This window comes from Leptodactylus fuscus, chromosome 3 (genome assembly GCF_031893055.1).
Source record: "Leptodactylus fuscus isolate aLepFus1 chromosome 3, aLepFus1.hap2, whole genome shotgun sequence".
NCBI lineage: Eukaryota > Metazoa > Chordata > Amphibia > Anura > Leptodactylidae > Leptodactylus > Leptodactylus fuscus.
Window position 1 is genome coordinate 160,222,014 of NC_134267.1, and position 16,557 is coordinate 160,238,570.

Consider the following 16,557-nt stretch of genomic DNA (forward strand, 5'->3'; position numbering starts at 1 on the left):
AGCTTAATAGGCCACCCTTAACACATTAGGGCTTCTCATTTATTTATTTTTTTTATGTAGATTGTGAGCCCCACATAGAGCTCACAATGTACATTTTTCCCTATCAGTATGTCTTTTTTTTTTGGAATATGGGATGGAAATCCATGCAAACACGGGGAGAACATACAAACTCCTTGCAGATGGTTTTTTGCCCTTTGCGGGATTTGAACACCAGGACTCCAGCGCTGCAAGGCTGCAGTGCTAACCACTGAGCCACCGTGTGGCCCCTAGGGCTTCTCATTTTGTGCATTGTAAATTTATTACCTATGTCTTCTGGTGCACTAGAGTGTGAAAAAAAATTTTTTTAGCAACTTTTTTTAAATTCAATATTCTGATATACATGTTTAAAGTACATTTGCGAGTAACAAGTCCTCATTACACTTGATCTGAAAGAAATTCATTAGTATTAACAAAAAAAAAAAAAAAAACGTAAATAGAAAACGTTCCAAGTGCCACTCTGTTCCATCTAACAAAATTTAAAAAAAATTCTCCTTGCAGGTTGACATTGAAGTGGACTTTATTCGATTCTCATTTATCTGACCTTCACCATCTGAAGACTTAAAATAGGCATTCAAAATTTTTGAATTTTTATTTTTCTAAAAAAAAAAAAAAACTTCAGGAGCATCTAAAACGCTGCAGCAGCTTCACTGATCTTCAGTCTTCTGCTGTTTTGGCTCTGGTTCATTTGTGGTCTTGTCCTACAGCTGCCTCTTCTTTGGACTTGTTGGTGCTTCTGTCCCATTTTTAACATCGGCCTTTTCAGACTCTTCCATATCCTCTTCATCACTGCTGTCAAATTTCTTCTTTTTCCCCTGCAATTGTATCTTCTTTCTGGAGGAGTCATTACCTCTTCACCCCTTCCTTTCCCTTTAGCTTTCTTCCCTCCTTTTCCCTTCCATTTATTAGAAGATTCTTGTTGATCATCTATGACTTTCTTTGATGCAGTTTTCTCCAGATCACCCTCAAGAAGTTCCCAGTTCACATCCTTGTCCTTCAGCTGTAGATTGTCATTATTTGCAGCTTTGGCCTTCTCCAACGCTCCTTTTGCATTGCTTTTAAATAATATAATTCCCTCCTTTGCTCCACCTGCTAAAATCAATCCACTTTATTTCCCGTGATTCTGAAATAAGGCATGAATATCTTCTCTGGAAGTCATGTTGTCCAGTTCACCTGAGAATTTAAGCAGGCAGCCAGTATGTTCTTCTAAGGATTTCATTTCAGCTTCTTCTGCTTGCTTCTGGGCATCAGCCTTCTCCTGTTTAGTCTTTGCTTTGGCTTCAGACTGTTTGTTTTTTCTTTCTTCATTCTTCTTGGCAAAATATTCTTCTTTTCACAATACGATCATGTCAGAATCTTTGAATTTGAGATCTCTGTTTTCCAAGAACTTTTTTGCAGCCTCTTCAGTTTCAAATACAATAAATATGGAACCCTAAAATGCCTTCTGAAGTGTCCGTCTCATCTGAATGTTCTCAATGGGACCTTTGCCTTCTAGCCATTCTTTTATATCATCTAGGGTTGTATCGGACTGAAATTCGTAAACCGATTTGCTTTTTATTGTATTCTTATTTTAATACAGTTTTTATTGGTTTTGTGAAAGCAAGGAACATTACAAACATGAGGCATGTTGTCCAAACGTAAGGACAGGTACTAATAAAGTAGATATTAACATTGCTTGATAACAGAAATTTCCAAAGAAACAGAGAATATCTACAGAAGACATCCAATGCATAAGATTAATGCAGTGAGCAATGTAAATAATAAACCTTGTGAACCTAAGGTAAATAAATCAGAGAGTACTGCAGTCATTAGTCCAACATAATGTATGAGTAAACAAAACAAAATAATCCGAATGAAAGTCAGTAAAAAAAAAAAAGGGGGGGGGGAGAGGAGGAGAGGAGTAAGATAGAGGGGGTAGAAGGATGGATGTGGACTGGTACATAAGGAGGGGAGGGGGGAACGGACATGTAGATCCAGAGGCATGGTCAGGGGCTAAGTACTAAATGATATCCAAATCAGTCAAAGGTATGTCTCAGGTTTAGCCAGGTATTCCATATCTGGAGGAACTTGCAATGACTCCTATTTCTCCAGCTGATCAGTTCCTCGAAGCGAACAATTTCATTCACTTTGGCCACCCATTGACACATAGAGGGTGTGGTCATTCAGCCACATTTGTGGTATTATAGAGTTAGCTGCAATTAACAAAAGGCGAAGTAAACAATCCAGATTAGTGCCATAACTTAGCGTAGGTAATGCCAGTAGAACTTGTTTAGGAGAGAGTGTTAGTGATGGGGATATAAGTTTCCGCAAACAGGATTGCACTTCAGACCAATAGGGAGTGATTTTGGGGCAGTTCCACCATATATGCAACAGCGAACCGGTATGCGTCTTACATCTCCAACATTTGTTATCTGTGGTCAGCGTCATTTGAGCAAGTTTTTCAGGAGTGCGATACCATCTTGTTAATAATTTATAATTTGATTCTTGGAGGCGAACACACCTAGATGGGCCATGAGAGTGTCGTAAAATCTGTGATATTTCCTCAGCTGAGAACGTAGTGTTAAGTTCCCTTTCCCAGGCATAGATAAAGGCAGGTTTGCAGGGTATCGAAGGGTCTACGTAAGTATGTAGAAGATGAGATATTTTCAACAATTTCTTAGATTTGGTCAATATCAATTTCTCAAAGGAAGTGAGATCTTTGCGCAAAGGGTATTGGGATGTGAATTGCTGTGTATAAAATTTCAGATGCTCCTTGAGGAGGAAGTTAGAGGAAGAGTCCTTTACTTTGTGAGACAATTCGCTTAGTGAAATAGTCCGTCCATCTAGAGAGAGATCTCTGAGAGTCCAAGAGTTCAGGCTACTCCACATACTGTCAAAGAGGTCTTTATTCTTATCCAAAAATTTCGGAATGAGACCAGCCGGTAATAAAGGAGATGGAGCGGGTGCAATAGTGTCTTGAAGGCTATTCCAGACATCCATAGGGCCAGAAAGTAAAGGACGTGCGTAAGCGTCTCTAACAGGGTATAAGGAAGGCAACCAAACATGACTCAATAGAGAGGACCCTGTGAGTAAAGACATAAGTTGATTGTCCATGGAATCCAAGCTCAAGGTTGCAGTAGAAATCCACCTGCCCAGTTGTATGGCACGATAATATTTTCTGATGTCGGGGAGACTGATACCACCAAGTTGTTTTTTACGGATCAGCTGAGACCATGCAACTCTGGATCTACAATTCTTCCAAATAAAATTAGCGAACAAGCGTCTCAGTGTCTGGAAGAAAGACGAAGGCAAATGGATCGGGACCATATTAAGCTTATATAAAATTTTTGGAACAGGTATGTCTGAATATAATTCTTACGGCCAAACCATGAAAGCGGTAGTGAAATATGTGTAGCCAATTGAGATTTAACCTCAGCTAGTAGGGATAGGAAATTCTTGTCATATAGAGCAAAAGGGTATGTGGTGAGAGAGATACCAAGGTACTTTATATATGACGACGTCCAGGGAAAGGGGGTCTGCGAAGCAAGCAACTGCTGGGTTGCTTTAGAGAGGGTAACATTTAACACTTCTGATTTAGTAAAGTTGACTTTATAGCCAGACAGTTTACCATAATCCTCCATCAGTGTAGCTATGTGTTTAAGACCCGCTTCAGGGTTCGTTATGATAAATAATACATCGTCCGCAAATGCGGTTGCATGTAATGACTCGCTTCCCACCTCCACTCCCTTGATATGGGGATGTTGGCGCACTGCCTGTAGCAACGTTTCCAAAACTAAAATGAAGATTGTCGGGGACAAGGGGCAGCCCTGTCTCGTGCCGTTAGTTATTGAGAAAAGGGGGGTAAGTGTTCCATTAAGTTTCAGGCGGGCTGACGGGTTATGGTACAATGAAAGAATGGTAGTCACATATTGTGCAGGGAAGCCAAAGCGGAGCAAGACTGCCCTCATGAAGTTCCAGTCCACCCTGTCGAATGCTTTTTCAGCATCCACACTGAGAAGAACTAGGGGAAATTTCTTCTTTTTGGCTAAATATAAGAGGGGGAGAAGTTTCGCTGTGTTGTTCTTTCCTTCCCTTCCAAAAACAAAACCAGATTGCTCTGGGTGAATTAGTGAGGGAATAAGCGGTTTCAATCTAAGTGCCAATATTTTTGCCCAAATTTTTATGTCTAAGTTCAAAAGGGAGATGGGACGATAGCTACCACAGGCCTGAGGGTCCTTACCCTCTTTAGCAATGAGGGCTATATGGGCCTCTTGTGACTGTTTGGGTAGATGTTTGCCAGACATTAAAGCATTACATAGAAGTGACAGGTGCGGAGACAGGGTGGACTGGAACTTCCTATAATACTGGAGCGGCAGCCCGTCCGGGCCAGGGCTTTTCCCAGGAGGGAAAGTCTTCAAAACCTGAGTAATCTCATCTAAAGAGATGGGTGCAGTTAGTTTTTCTCCCACATCGTACGAAAGAGTTGGGAGGTTGAGCTCAGTCAAGAAAGCATCAATGCATTTAGTGCGTTCATCTGTGGAATAATGGACATTATCAGGGTTTGCTTTAAGGTTGTACAGGGAATCGTAAAAGGAGACAAATTCGGTTGCAATATCTTTAGTTGCTGTTACTAATTTGCCACTAGAAGTTTTAATAGAGGGGATGAACGTTTTGGCCCTGGCTTTTTTAATAAGTGCTGTCATAAGGCGTCCCCCTTTATCACCATGCGCATATAGCAATTGCCTATACTGAAGATGGAATTTAGCTGCCTTTTTATTCAGAATATCTTTCAAAGATTCTCTAAGAGACTGTAATTCTTTGAAATGTGACAACGTTGCGGACCTCTTGTGGGTTCGCTCAAGCATGGTTATACGGCTTAAGAGATCATCTAATTCTTTTTGTGCCTTCTTTTTAAGCCGTGTGGCTAAAGAGATAAGAACTCCTCTAATGAAAGCCTTATGGGCCTCCCAGGTGATAGTCGGGCAGATGTCAGATCTAGAATTGAGTGAGAAGTATTCCTGCAATTGGTCAAGTAAGTATTTAACATTTTCCTCACTATCAAGTATGGACTCATTCAAGCGCTATTGCCATTCTTTAGCTGGTAGCGGTTTTAGTTCCGCAGTTACAGATACTGGTGCGTGGTCAGATAGGGTTATTGCACCAATACACGCCTTGGTGGTAGAAGTGAGGAGGCCCTGGGTAGCAAAAATATAATCTAACCTATGGTAGGTCTGTCCTGCTGAGGAATAGAAAGAATAATCTTTAACAGATGGGTGAAGACGTCGCCACACATCAGATAAACCTAGGTCCTGCAGAGTTTTGATTAGTTTGCTAAGTAGCTTTTGGGAAATTGGAGGTCTCTGCGTGGTAGAATCTATGAGCGGTTCTAAAGCTAAATTGAAATCTCCCCCTACGACAACTTGACCTTCTGCAAAAAGTCTAAGTTTTTCTAACACTTCCAGTAACCAAGAAACCTGATGTCTGTTAGGAGCATATATGTTCACAAAAGTATAAGGTATAGATGCAATACTACCTTTAAGCATAAGAACTCTCCCTTCTGATCCTGATATTGCTGAGTACATAGAAAGGGAACAGAAGGAGCAAACAGAATTGAGACACCTTTGGCTGTGGAGGTGGGGTGGGTGCAGTGAAAAGACACAGGAAATTGTTTAGACGGAAGCTTGGGTATTTTCCCCAATTTAAAATGGGTCTCCTGGATAAATGCTACATCTGTCCGTAGTTTCTTCAATAACACAAATATACTATGCCTCTTCTGCGGGGTGTTAAGCCCATTAACATTATAAGAGGTAAAGGTGAGTTTGGACATTGTGGAGAAGAGGGAGGAAGTATGTCACAGTCCAAGCCAGGGGGAGGGTGTGGGGGGGGGGCGAAGGGGGGGGGAGAGAAAAGAAATAAAGAGAAAGGTAGGGACAGGTAAAAATGTGGTAGGAAAAGTCGGACTAACAAATAAAACTATTCAACGCTTCCACCAGAAGCGTGCAAAGTAGATAGTAGTGGTCCGTGTTCTGGGACGGCACACTATAAACAACAGATTTCAAAATTACGAGGGAAGGAGTAATTCCTGATCGGTAACGACTGGGTCAGCTTCCATAATAACATTTTGGAGCAAATTTGACAAACAACAGTCAAGAACAATTCGTCTGAATAAGGGAGGGCAGGAGGGGAAGGTTGCATACACATGGGGGAGGGGGGTGCTGTAGATAGCGGAAAAGGACATAGCCAAGGGCGAGTCACCTGGCGGCGGCCACGTCCACGCACTGTGAGACACGGCGGCCACCAGGCAAGTGCACACTCAGCAATAAGCTACATGGAAAAAAAGGGGGGGGGAGAGAAAGGAGCATCAAGCACAGTAAGTTTCAATAAACAAACTAGTAAGGTGAACAATTTTAAGTGTAATAGACTAACTTACACAAACTGTAATTATATGAATAGGGACTAAAGATCGCCACTTATATTACCGTAAAACAACCGCGTATGCGGAGCAAGAGTCAAACATTGCTATCTGGAACCTCCCGTAGGGGAGAAAATAAAGCAAATGGCGTCCAAGTAATCTTCACTCCTTTAGTAGAGCGCCCAGTTGTCTGCTTACTTGTTTCCGACTCTTCAGAGACTTGAAGCGGGGTCTGGATCTAGGGAATTCCACTTCTTGGAGGTCAGGAAGCTGCTCTATGTCCTGGACTGGAAGCCAGGAAGGGACTTGAATCGGAGGAATGCCAAGGACGGACCAGGCCTGGTCCAGGTCTGGAGTGCGGATCGCAACACGTTTGCCATTCTTAAGTTTGGACAATCCGAACGGATAGAGCCAGGCATAAGGTAAGTTGTGGGCCCTTAAAGCGTCCAACAATGGTTTCATAAGCCGCCGCTTGTTCAGCGTATACGGGGCTAAGTCCTGATAAAAGGCAATGGTGTGGCCTTGGTATGTGAGCGGATCCTTCTGTCTCGCAGCCTGTAAAAGTGTAGTTGTATCCGTGGAGTTAAGAAGTCCACAAACTATATCTCGGGGGGGATCGTCTTGGCGGGGTTTAGGGCGCAAAGCCCTGTGTGCTCTTTCAATAGGAATCATGGCCGCTTTGTCCGGTCCTACCAGTGAAGTGAATATATCTGCTAGAACTTCCCGGAGAGACTCCGGTTCTATGTCCTCTGGCAGGCCTTTAATGCGGATGTTCTGCCGTCTATTGCGATTTTCCAAATCCTCAATCATTGTGTATGTCTGATTCAAATGCTCCACTGCAGCGTCCTGGTTCTGCGCTAGCTGTTTGGTATGCTGGGAGACGTCAGTATAGGCCCCTTCCAATAACTCTACTCTCCCGCCAATATGCGTCATCTCTTTCCTCAGCTCTGCTAGTTCTGCAAGAATTGGTGAAAGGGCTTGATTCAAAGTTTTCCTGAAAAAGTTCTTAGTTATAACTGAGGAGCTAAGATCAGGTTGGGAGCCTTCCTGGTCAGAGTCAGCATTACCTTCTCCTTGGCTGCTCTCGTCCGGCGCCATTTTGGAAGCACGGGCCGGGGAGAAGAGGTTCTTTTTTCTGAGGAAACGCTGCATGTCTGTCTGCGAATTTTTGATTCTCGGGGAGTCCACACGTTCCCCTCCACCATCCTTGCCCAATTTCCCCATTTTGCTAAGATTGTCGCTGGTTAGAAGCTGTTACCCGGTCCGTTGAGATGGAGCACCAGAACTATGCGGCCATCTCCTTCTGCGGTCAGGCTCCGCCCCCTGCTTTTTATTGTATTCTTATACTCTTCTGTGACTTCGGGTAAGGGCTTGTTAGGCGACCATCTAATTTTAGATTTCTCGGCATGGATCTCTAGCAGACCAGTCTTGGATTTTTTAAGGGCTTCAAGAATTTTGGTAAAATCTGTCATCAGTTTGTTCAACCTGTTAAACTTAATCATAGTCTGTAGAGGCACCCAGCCATCATCAATGCCAATCTGTTCCTTTAAGAACTTGTCTCTTGGAAGGTTATGGTCACCAAAATAGTACTCAATCTGCTGACAGATCTTTGTATCCAAGTCTTGTACTTGTTCGTTGTTCCCATTTTCAGCCATTTCAAAGCCTGAGCACGCTGCCGTCCTCCCGGTCTACAAGTCACACGCTGTTCGGTCTCGAGTGTGAAAATTTATTACAAAGTCTTCCACAGGAAGAAAGTATAAAATGAACCCTTAAATGTAAAAAGTAGCAGTTGGTTAGCAGCATATAGTCAAGGAGATATGCTGAGGAGAAGGCTGCGACTCAGAAGGGGGAATTACTTTACGGGGAGCACTGACATGGCATGGGATGTGCTCGACAGTTTTGGAATGAAGTTGCACCAGGGTTCATGAGCTTTTAGTTACCCCATGTTAAATGGAGTGTACAACATGTCCTCTATCCTATACATGCATATTATAACGTGGGAAGAACTGTATATGTAAGGGATGATGCTGGAAAGTTGGCTAAGAAATATATTTAATACTTGTTTAGTCTTGCAAGTCCAACGCTACTTACTTCCAACCTAAAGGAAGCTAGAAATAAAAGTGCATTTTACATGCAGTGCTAGAGGTATTTCAAGCAAAGAAGGAAAATTACATGATTTCCAATAAAGGTAAAACAGATGACAAGTACATATGAAATGGGTAAAAAACATTTTCAACTATTGATAATAACTATAACTATTCATAACAAACTGTCACAACTCCTGATAGGTCTTTTTTTTTACTAAATCCTTCTATTTCCCATAAAATAACTATTCTGAAACATTTTATAACTCTTTCATTCCTCCAAGAAAGCTATAATATGAAGAAATTGACAACCAGGTATTACCAATCTTCTTATTAATTGAGTATTTTCATACACAGTCTGGTACTGTCAGCATTGAATACAGAAATAACAGAGATGGCACAACACAGAGATCTAAAAAAATATTGGGAATGCAACTATTAACTAAAACAAACATGTAAGGATTGCAGACAGCTTCTCTTTAAATGCAAGGAAGGGATGAAATTAAAATGGTCATAGACAACAGCGTAGCAAACTGAGCTGGATTTTCTATTGGGTTGCATGGCAATAGAAAATTTGGTGCACTTAAAGAGTGTTCTATGCCTGTTTCAAAGTGATCTATTTTGGGTGTGACTTTAAAAATTACATTTGCCTATTATTTTATGCGACGTATTCTTAAAGAGGTTAAATCACACCCCTTTTCAGATGTATTTTATGAACTGGTGAGAGCATCACATTTGACTATTAGTATAGGAGTAATCCTTTCATTTTTCTGTCCGAGGACAAATTCTGGTGCGGTTTTAGAGAAAATTAAGTTTTTTCCCCACTAAATGTTTTTCACTAGAAATAATGTAGCTTATATTAACAAAAATATAACATAAAATGTATAATTATTAAAGAAAATGGCTTTTACTTGTATACTTTACTATATGATAAATTAAATATACAAAAATATACCACATATGGGTATAACCTCTGGTGTGATTGAACAGAAAACCATAAAAACCACCAGGTAACAAGATTTAACCGGTTAAGGACCAGGCCCAAAAGTATGTTAAAGACCAGGCCTTTTTTTTCAAAACTGACGTGTCACTTTAAATGGCAATAACTTTGAGACAGTTTAACTTACACAAGTGGTTTTGAGACTGTTTTTTTCATAACACATTATACTTCATGTTAGTGGTAAATATTAATCAATATTTGTGTATTTATTTATAAAAAAAACTAGGAAATTTGATGGAAATTTGGAAAAAAAATTGCAATTTTCAAAATGTGAAATTCTCTGCTTTTCAGGCAGATAATCATACCACCCAAATACATAAATAAATATTATCTCCCATATCTCTGCTTTATATCGTCATCATCTTTTGATTGTCTTTTAATTTATTTTGGACGTTACAAGGCTTACAAGTGTAACAGCGATTTTCTAGATTTGCAAGAAAATTCCCCAAACCAATTTTTTAGGGACCGCTTCAGTTCTGTAAGGAATTATAAAGGCCTGTATAATAGAAACCCCCATAAATCACCCCATTTTCAAAACTACACCCCTCAAATTATTCAAAACAGCATTTGGGATGTTTGTTAACCCTTTAAGTTTTTCATAAGAATAAAAATAATATGGCAGTGAAATTTAGACATTTTATTTTTTTTCATTAATACATTCATTTAGACCTAAAATTAACACATTCACAAAGGGTTAAAGGAGAAAATGCATCTCACATTTTGTTATGCAATTTCTCCCGTGCACAGAAATACCCCACATGTGGGCGTAAACTGATTTTTGGGTACACAGCAGTGCATGGAAGGGAAGGAGCGACACTGGGTGTGTGAACAGCAGATTTTGCTGGAATAATTTTCAGGCACCATACCTCATTTGCAGAGCCCCTAGAGTACCAAAACAATGGAAACCCCCCAAAAGTGACCCCATTTTAGAATCTACACCCCTCACAGAATTCATCAAGGGGTATAGTCAGCATTTTGACCCTACAGTTGTTTCACAGATTTTACTAACAATGGGATGTGTAAATGAAAAATTACTAAAATGTCACTTTATCCCCAAAGTTTTAATTTTCACAAGGGGATAAAGGACTAAAAGCCCCCCACAGTTTGTTACACAATTTCTCCTGAACACGGCAATACCCCATGTGTGGCCATATTCTGCTGTATGGGTACATGGCGGGGCTTGGAATGGAAAGAGCGCTATTTGGCTTTTGGATGGCAGATTTTGCTGGAATAATTTTAGGTGCCATGTCTCATTTGCAGAGCCCCTAGAGTACCAATACAGTGGAAACCCCCTAAAAGTGACCCCATTTTGGAAACTACACCCCCCACAGAACATATTAAAGGGTAGAGTGAGCATTTTGACCCTACAGCTGTTTCACAGATTTTATTAACATTGGGGCATGAAAATGAAAAATTACTTTTTTTCCAATAAACTGTCAATTTAGCCCCAAATTTTTCATTTTCACAAGAGGATAAAGGGGAAAAAGCTCCATAAAGTTTGTTAAACAATTTCTCCTGAACACAGAAATGCCCCATATGTGGTAATAATCTGCTGTATGGGAACATGGTGGGGCTCAGAATGGAAAGAGAGCTATTTGGCTTTTGAAGGACAGATTTTGCTGGAATATTTTTCAAGTCCCATGTCGCATTTGCAGAGCCCCTAAAGTACCAATACAGTGGAAACCCCCTAAAAGTGACCCCATTTTGGAAACTACACCACTCATAGAATTTATCTAGGGGTATACTGAGCATTTTGGCCTCACAGCTGTTTCACAGATTTTATTAACATTGGGATGTAAAAATGAAAAATTACTTTTTTTCCCAATGAATCGTCCATTTAGCGCCATATTTTTAATTTTGCAAGTAGTTAAAGAATTAAAAGCCCCCCCACAGTTTGTTACAAAATTTCTCCTGAACACGGCAATACCCCATATGTGGCCATAATCTGCTGTATGGGTACATGGTGGGGCTCAGAATGGAAAGAGAGCTATTTGGATTTTGGAGGGCAGATGTGGCTGGAATAGTTTTCAGGTGCCATGTCGCATTTGCTGAGCCCCTAAAGTATCAATACAATGGAAACCCCCCATTGTGACCCCATTTTAGAAACTACACCTGTCAAGGAATGAATCAAGGGGTATTATCATTTTGTGCCTAAAATGCTTCCAAAAAATGAATGTCCAAAATGAAAATTTAAATTTTGAAAGAAATATGCCATTTCGGTGCCCCATACATTGCACCCACTTTGTGTTGTCAGAGACCTGCACTCCTAAAACTATTAAGGGGCCATCCCGAGGGGCAAAAAATATATATATGTGGGTGTAAACTGCTGCTTGGGCACACAGGAGGGCTCAGAAGGGAAGGCGCACTGCGCTTTTTAGCTTTTGGGGTACAGATTTAGAGGGACTTTCTGGGGGCCATGTTCCTTTTGGAGAGACCTGGAGGTAACTGTAAACCCCATTTTGTAGGGGCAAGTTTAGGGTCTCTGTAAAAGTGTCATGGCATCCAAAAACCAAACCGTCTGCGCTCCAAAAACCCAATAACCCTTCTTCCCTTCTGTGTCCGGCTGTGCCCTAATATCAGTTTATACCCACATATGACATTATCCCGGGTACACCAGTGTCATACATGTGTCATACATGTGGCATAAACTGCAGTTTGGGCGCACAGCAGGGCGCAGAAGGGAAGGAGCGCGATGAGGCTTTTGGAGTACAGATTCAGATGTTTGGTATCTGGACGCCATGCCATGATTGTAGAGCCTGTAAGGTACCAGAAAAGTGGATTCCCCAAAGGAGTGACCCCATTTTGAAAACTGCACCCCTCAAAGAATTTCTCAGGGGGTGTAGTGAGTATTAGTATCCCGGACATGACTGCACAGCGGATGGCGAAGAGGGAATGTGTAAGCGGTGCGGAGGACATTGCAAACACCAAATTCCCTACTATGTCCCAGTAGCTCCTATGATTGGGGGAGTCACTCTGGGGCTCATTTTGGGGGTCACTTCTGGTGTCTTTCCCTTGTAAACTGTAAATCTGGGGTGTCTCCTGAAGTACACTGACACAGCTTATACATTCCCTTCCTGACGCCGCCAGTTGTATTCTAATAATTTGGCGATTTTGGTTTTTTTTGTCTTCACATTGGTAGATGCTATATTTTCTTTATTCTTTTGGTGACACGGCCATATAAGGGCTTGTTGTTTGCGGGATGTGATATATTTTGTAATGACACCATTTTTGGGTGCCTACAACATACTGAATACATTTTATTAACTCTTTCTTGCTGGATTTAAAAAAAAATAAAATCCTGGCATTGAGTTGTACCCTTTAAATTTTTCGCCATGCAGCGCACAGTAAAAGTAACATGTTCCCTTTATTCTGCGGGTCGGTACGGTTACGGCGATACCTCATTTATACTATTTTTTTATGCGATACTAATTCTGCAGAACAAAAACACATTTGGGGACATAAATCAGTGATTTTTGCATCGCCATCTTATGAGAGGCGTAACATTTTTATTTTTCGGTTGACAGTGTTGGTTGAGGGCTTATTTTTTTGCGGGACAACCTGCGCTTTTTATTGGTACTGTTGTGGGGTGCATATGATTTTTTGATCACTTTTTATAGCATATTTTGTAAGGTGATATGGTGAAAAATCACTACTTCTGGCGGGTTTTTTCCGGTTTTTTTTTCAGATGTACACCGTATACATTAAATATTATTTCAGTTTTATTGTACAGGTTGTTACGGACGCGGCGATACCAAATATGCATTGTTTTTATTAATTTTTAGTACTTTTTTATATAGTTCATTTTGTATAGAGAAAAAGGGATTTTTGGGCTTTATAACTTTATTACTTTTTTCATACACTTTACTTTTTTTTTAACTTTTTTTTTTTTAACTTTTTCATGTGTCCCTTTAGGACACTTGAATCAGTTGATGCTTTCATGAAAGCATCAACTGATTTTGTATAGTAGCTTGCAGGACACGAGCAGGACATGAGCCTGCTCGTGTCCTGCAAGCTGCAGAGGAAGTGAGACACATCGCTCACTTCCTCCATCGGTCGGCAGGATCAACCAGGTATGTGGGGGCTCCGGTAGTCTGGGGTCACTGGCCAGACCCCAGACTACCTTTTACTGACATCGGCACCCCCCGATCTCGCCGCGGGGGGTGCCGATCAGCTTCAATATGCGGCGGATCCCTTTCGATCGCGCCGTGATGTTTCACGGCACGATCGAAAGGGTTAAAACGTTCAGTCGGAACTGAGTCCGACTGAATGTTGTTGAGGGGGTGGTTAGGTGTTAGTAACACCTAATACCTGCCCTCCCCCCGCCCCACCCCCTGCCTAGTGAGTCTCTGAAGACCGGCCGTAAATTTATAATCGGCTGGTCTTAGAGACCAGGACTGCTGGCCGTAAATTTACGGCCAGCGGTCCTTAACCGGTTAAGCAAAAGTGAAAAATTTTTATTTAAAAAAAAAAATAAAAAAAACACATATAACAATACAACATATAACAAAAATACATAAAGGGGCAACTGAAATACCCAGTGAACCGGAGTGAAGATAGGGATTACGGTAAGTATGCACAATACAAAACAAATAGATATAAATAGCATAATAATAGGCCAGTAATAGTAGGTATATATAAATATAAACAGCAGATATACCACAACCGCAGCACAGAAAGGGCAAAGTATAATGCTAGAATTGCAACAGCCACATACCACAGTTGCTAGTCACCCGCCAAAATATAGCACACCTAGAGGCCCATAAGAGATGGAAAGGTAAAGGATTATGAAGATAATTGCAGACAAACCGTATAGGCCCTAGGGCCAGATATCCCACTCCACTCCACACCCGACGCGCGTTTCGCCCGTTAGGGCTTTGTCAAGGGATAGTGTACCAGGGCATCATGGGGGTATATATAGTACTCTACAATACACAGCTGTGCTAGATTATATATAATTATGATAGTATGGCCCATACATCCGGAAACATACCTCATTCAAGGAGAATACTACAGGAAATGGCCGCATTGAAGGTCAGTGCGCATGCGCAAATGGAGAATCCGAGCCACAAGAGGAAAAACTACATCTAAGGGCCTAGATAAAATGGCCGCTCGGTTCGCGCATGCGCAAAAACTGAATAAATGCACGCGATCAAGTGACCAATGCGCATGTGCGAATAAAGGATGCGAGTCATAGAAAAAGAAACTATATCCAATGGTCTAAGTGGCTGCTCGGTTTGCGCATGCGTAAAAACTTAATAAATGTACATGATATTACCAGATCTCAAACAGAGGTACATAGACTAATGGCCAACCTAGTATACATGAGGACAGAAGACAGAATCAATATACGCTAAAGGAATAACCATATAAACAGAGAAGCTGGACAAATATATATATATATGGCAAGTGAACAGAAATAATGACCACTTATATTATATGGAGTAAGTAAGTGACATAATTTTTGACAATAAAGTGTACCCATTCAAAATATAATATATAAGATGTCCAACAAGGGACAAATACCTATAATAAACCAAATGTTGATAAAAAAAAAGTACAGGCACAACATGCCATATATCATAATAAAAACAAAAATGATGGTGAAAAGTGAAGAATAAATGTGCGCAGTGCGAGTGAAAAAATAAAGTGAACACACAGAATATATATAAGACCATATAATATTTTATCCATAAATGTAAAATCAATGGTAAAAATTCCTCCGTGGACAGGAAGCATAAGTTGTTACAGATGAAATGGACCGAATGAGGAGACATAAATCTGAAAAAAACAAAAACTGAAGACAGTGAACTCATAAAGACAACACATGAAATAATAAATACCGACATGATATGAAACAAAAATAAAAATAAATATTAAAATAACGCTAGTATGGAGACAATCGATGCAAAAGTATAGACACAGTACCACAACAAGATGCACCTCATAGAAAAGGCGAAAAGCTAATATTTTCGTTGAGGCCTTTAGGGTGAATGGTTTTCAAGATATAAATCCATCGACTCTCTTTTTGTGCTAAGAGCCTTTTCCAATTGCCCATACATGGACCCAGAGTAACTTGGTCAAAAGCCCTGAACCGAAGTAGTTCAGGGTCGGAGTTATGGAATAATTTGAAATGTTTGGGAATTGTAGTAAGAGTATCAGTGTTCTCCGAATCCCTAGCATTTGATATCCCCAACACATGTTCCCTTACTCGGCGACGAAACTCCCGAGAAGTCATGCCAATGTAGATGAGATTACACGGGCAAATTGCAGCATAGATTACTCCCACTGATACGCAGTTGAGGGGAATACGTATTTTATAGGTATGCACTCCTGACGAGTCCGCAAACGTGTCTACCGACTCCACATTAGTGCAAGCCACACAATGGCCACAGGGCCTGCAACCAGGCCTCGGGCCATGTGTGCTAATAGTTCTCTGAACTGAACTCTCCTCAAAATGACTCCTAACCAATGAGTCCCTCAAATTCCTAGCACATCTATATGTAATAGTAGGGACCCGATTGAGGTATTGCCGTAAAATTGGGTCTAATTGCAAAATGCCCCAGTGTTTTTGTAACACTGCTCTTACTCTTCCCCAATGTGAATTAAAGCGACTCTTCTCAAACATCAAAAGAAGAAAACCTCAGATGGATTGGATTCTTCATCTCAGGTTAGGTTTATCACCACGTTTAATTCACATTGGGGAAGAGTAAGAGCAGTGTTACAAAAACACTGGGGCATTTTGCAATTAGACCCAATTTTACGGCAATACCTCAATCGGGTCCCTACTATTACATATAGACGTGCTAGGAATTTGAGGGACTCATTGGTTAGGAGTCATTTTGAGGAGAGTTCAGTTCAGAGAACTATTAGCACACATGGCCCGAGGCCTGGTTGCAGGCCCTGTGGCCATTGTGTGGCTTGCACTAATGTGGAGTCGGTAGACACGTTTGCGGACTCGTCAGGAGTGCATACCTATAAAATACGTATTCCCCTCAACTGCGTATCAGTGGGAGTAATCTATGCTGCAATTTGCCCGTGTAATCTCA

General features: G+C 41.0%; 1 protein-coding gene and 1 pseudogene across 1 annotated transcript in view; both read right to left on the reverse strand.

Moving 5' to 3' along the window:
- The window catches only part of NAALADL2 (N-acetylated alpha-linked acidic dipeptidase like 2), a 378,602-nt gene that overhangs the window by 200,613 nt on the left and 161,432 nt on the right, over window positions 1-16,557 (reverse strand). The window lies entirely within an intron of this gene.
- LOC142197939 (lupus La protein homolog B-like) lies at window positions 497-8,135 on the reverse strand (annotated as a pseudogene).